Here is a 4,960-nt window from a genome sequence, read left to right on the forward strand (position 1 = left end):
GGGGGGGGGCATAATTATTATATGAACATATTTATACTCTGTCCCTGAAAATACGTACGTATTTTGTCTCTTTCTTTTTACAGGAAAATCAGTTCTTTTCTGACGTCGGTGGCACCATAGGCTTGTGGATAGGCCTCTCCCTCCTCGGAGTCTTTGAGATCTTCCACTTGGTATGTGATATTATCAACTACTTATGTGGAGGAAAAAAGAGGACGCGAACGAATACAAGTGAAAGATACCGAGGTAATGATAGAAGGAGGCGATGAGCGGCCTAGCAGTACAACAGTGTACAGTGAGCTGGCTGCCACGACAATGTCAAAAGCTACTTTTCTCCCTCAAGAGGGAGTACGAAAGTCAAGGAAGTAGACCATATTCAAAGTACCGACAAACCACTTTCTTCTAATGAGTGTAGTCGCTACCTTAGAATTTTACAAAGTACCATCTGACATTTTGGGCCATTTTGAGTTACTAAGACCATATTGAGGTCAGAAACCAATTAATGTTCCGTCTGCTCTTACAAAATCCTAAGATTATCCATAGTCGTTATTAAGATATTCAAAGAATTACATTCGGAAAAGCTTGATAAGTTGTAAAACCCAACTTTTTACGGTCAAATGTCTCAAAACAAGGCTCTGAGCGGATAGAACTTTGCAATTCTAAGGTACTGGGGTATTAGTGATATGGAATGGTGCATAGGCCTAAGTCAGAGGAGAAAAGAGAGAGAGGAGACAAGGTGGACTCGTCTTCAGCAGGAAAGGGACAAGGTGACAAGAGCCAATTGGGATTCGAAGGAAAGAAACATTTATTTTTTTTAAGGGGAGGGGGGGGGGCTGACAGAAGAGGACTAAGTTATTGGAAGGAATTAGTGGAGAAGGTAAAGGAGGGGATGGAGAAATGGGGACGGAAGGAGAAAAAAAATGTACGATGATTACTACTTTGGTAGAAGTAGAAGTATAGAAGCCATGAACGTATGAAATTGTCCGACACAGTTGTGATTTTGTATATTTCCATGACTTTGGCCTGGACATTTTTTTTCTGGGAAAAGGGGGGGGGGTTGTTTTGTTTCTTATTGTTTTTATATTCTCTCAAAGTTCGCCATTAAACTGTCCCTTAATTGGGAAAGTCATAAACCCAACCCCCACTTTAACTTTAAGGAATTAGAAAACTACATGTAGTGAAAACCCTTTGCGAAAGAAAACATGGCGGCCTTGGACCATGACAAGTTCCCTTGTGTTGGGTCTGGGTTCGTGTCTATTAAATTTAACCTTTGACTTTGACTTTTCAATTGTATGTGCTTCAGTGCGGAAACTTTTTTTCTTCTAAAAGTAAAGTTCCCCCCCCTTTCTTAAACTTCAAGAACGTGCTTGATTTAGTATACGGATCCGAGTTCGTCGTGACTGAGGGGGAGAGGGGGGGGGGGTCGCTCAGTAGGGGTTGCATGTCATCATATAGGAACAGGAAATGGGTAGTAGCCATCGTAATGGCATGAGTGAGCGGGAGGAGGGGGAATTGGAGGATATAATACTTTATTCTTTTCATCTTTACACTTTGAAGCGATAAAGCTACATTTTGGTGCATGTAGGCCTATGTAGTGTGTTTTGTTGTGTAACAAGATGCATATAGTGCTGATTACACTATTTCAGATTCGTGGAAGTGGGTTCTGTGGTGAAGATAATTAAAAGGGGGTGGAGGATAGGGTGATTCTTTGGTGGGTCTTTTTTTTCCTTGGATCGGCTCCACTGGAGATGGATATGAGTATGAGGCCAATAGACACTAACAGTGTTACCTTAATTTTAACTTTTAAATCTAATGTTTGTTTGTCTGTTTGCTTCTTTGTCTGTTTGTTTGTATGTTCGTTTTTTCGTTTGTTTGTTTTGTTTGGGGGGGGGGTTGTACGGTTCTTCTTCTTCGGGTGTCAAGTTGGGTCAGACATTGACGATCAATCATGGTACTCCATCCCTTCCTGACTCCTGTTGCCAGTCCTCCTGATCAGCTCAATGTTTTTCCCCCGATTGTGTTGTTTGTCAGAAAAGTGTTCAGGCCATCTGTGTGTGCTGTTCTGTTGTGCTCTGCTCTCCTTTTTCTCTATTATCCACGCAAGACCCTACTTTTTTATTTACTCGTATGTGACCAGAGAATCTCAATTGTCTCTTTCTGATATTTTTCATTAGACTGTCCCCGTCGTTGTATGCAAGAAAAATTCTGAAATTATGCAAAATGAGCCCAAAAATGTGAAATTATGCGATTCTGTTAATTTTAACAAATAATTATAAAGGAAAATAATCCAAAATTATGCAAAAAATTATCAAATTTTGCTAAATTATGCGGGGTGCATAAAACCACGGGGACAGATTAGAGACACTTCCCATCCTGCCAGTTGGAGCGTTTTTGTACATATAGAGGTTTTTCTTCTCTATTCATGAGATTTTTAGCTTTTTCTTTTGATACCATTTCGACGAGTTCCAGTCTTGTTTTCTGTTCAGAATCAAGCTCTTGCATCCATACAAAACGATTGACCTCACGTAGGATATCAGGGTTCTTATCTTTGTGTTCACTGTTACTGTTAAGGTAATATTATTTATGTTTCAGAAGATAGACTAGATCTACAGCTCCTTGAATTTCTTGTTTTTTATTTTGTTTGTGGTTTGTTTGTTTTTTTAGTGGTTGTTGTGTTTTCCTTTGCTTCTTGTTGTTGTTTTATTTTTGTTTTTCAAATATTGCAATCCCTATAATATTCTTCTTTTTTGTGGTTTAATTCTAAGTCACTTTTTGCAACTGGTGTAATTTTGTCGCCAAGGTATTTAATGAAATCTAGTACTTAAAACAGCTGACCTGCTCTATTCTTTGGTTCTATTATACATGTAATGTGATTTTGCGTTCAGGGATATCAGCACATTTGGAGATGAACATGCGTGGCTTTCTTAGCATTTTTTGTGCTTCTTCTGTAGTGCCAGTGTTCACAGGCGCGGTGAAGCCAGGCGCATCAGGTCTTGACTAGATATGAATAGTGTTAGACCATTGAGACTATTTTTTTTCTTGGTAAGGGTTTCACGGCGCTCGCAACTGCATAACATAAGGTCATGAGCGTGCGGGACACGTCAAACATTTTCAGTTGGTAGGAAATTTTGAATTTTCCCCGGGTGGCGGAAGAAGCCTACTCTTACTCTTATCGATTTTGGACCACCAGTGGATTTATCTTTAACGTGCGCAGCTTACACACGGAACCTCCGAGATTTTTCACCCGTATGCTAGAAGGTTAGTCAGATCTTTCCTACCATGAGATCAGGGGTGTGGCTGAAAGACAGCAGTGTACGAAGGAAGCAAAGGGTAGCAGTAGAAAGGCTGCATAAACAGTCCGGAGCCCAGAGGAGGGGGCAAAGGGGGAGAGGGGGTGCGGGCAGAAAGTGGAGACGAAAGCAGACGACAGAACATTGTTAGGTAGCAGGAAAGGAGGTGAAATGAGAACATTTTAGAGAATAAAAATTTCCGTAGAGCGATTCTGCCCTCACGACAATGCAACTACTCACAAGTCTGCACCGACCCAAAACCTGATCGCCTCCTTCTGATGGGAACAGTTGAAGTTGAAGCACCCATCGTACAGCCCAGACCTGGCTCCCGAGTGACTTTCATTCATCTGTTCCTGCATTCGAAAAAGTTTTTGGCCGGGCAGGACTTCGCCTTAAACGCTGATCTCACAGGAGAGACTGGACATTGGCTGACATCGCAGGCGGCAGCTTTCTACGATAACGGCATTCAGAAGCTCGTCCCACGCTATGACAAATGCCTCAGCAGTTCTGGTGACTACGTGGAGAAGTAGTCATATATATATATATATATATGAGGTATTCGAAAATAAATCGTTTTGATTGGGAAAACTATTTTTTTATATATTTATTTTAACTGGACGTCCCTCGTATGTTTTACGCCAAAATCGACATAGTTGAGATCATTTAGCACTGCGTCTGAAAAGCGTGCCAGTAAGTTGTAAAGTAAATAGAGACGAGTGACGGGGATGGAGTTGGCGGTACTTGCGCTCTCTATAGACACATTGAAAATTGTTGTATTACCACATGTATTATGTTTTGTTTTGTTTTGCCGATCAGATGGAGATTTGTGGTATGATAAATTAGCTTCAAATGTTTAGTATAATACAATAATATGTTATACATGATCACGTACAAACATAGCCCTTTATATCTAGACATTCTCAGGTGTGATTTTTTTTTCACTCATAAATACGTTATCGTTATATTTTCAGAGTGGTTGTTATTGTTGTTATTATTTTTTATTGTTATATTACCACCATCATCATTAGGCTATTATTATTGTTATCATCTTAAACACCATCATCATCCTCAGTACTATTGCCATAATCACCATATTTGTAAAAATGTTGTTGTATAATATCATTATTATTATTATTATTATCATTATCAAAATTATCATCATAATCACCATCATTATTAATATTATGATGATGATGATGATTATTATTATTATTATTAGGGTTCCCTTATTATTATTATTATTATTATTATGATTATTATGATTATTATTATACCTTGTAGTCCACTTGTGTATTTTGATGTCATGTCCTGGCACATGGAACATCATAAGGAGTCATGTAATATAATACGATGTAATAACTCATACATGGAACACATTTTTTAAAACACAAAATGCTGAGATAAAGAGGAAGAACCCCGCGCTTTCAAGTTCAGTTTTCTTGGCACTTTTGTGTATCCCTCATTATGTATCATATTTTATGTAACTATATCAGTCTGCTTTACCTACATTCTCGGGCTTTTTGCTATGCTTAATCTGACTTAAAAATAATCCTGTCAACAGAATTGTTTCTTGTCTTATCTCTTTTCGATCTACTTTTCTTATATTGTGTGTTATTGTTACATGTATTTATTACAAATTTATATTACCAGGTAATTACAATGAAACTTTGTGG

Source organism: Aplysia californica, unplaced genomic scaffold (genome assembly GCF_000002075.1).
Source record: "Aplysia californica isolate F4 #8 unplaced genomic scaffold, AplCal3.0 scaffold00642, whole genome shotgun sequence".
Lineage (NCBI taxonomy): Eukaryota > Metazoa > Mollusca > Gastropoda > Aplysiida > Aplysiidae > Aplysia > Aplysia californica.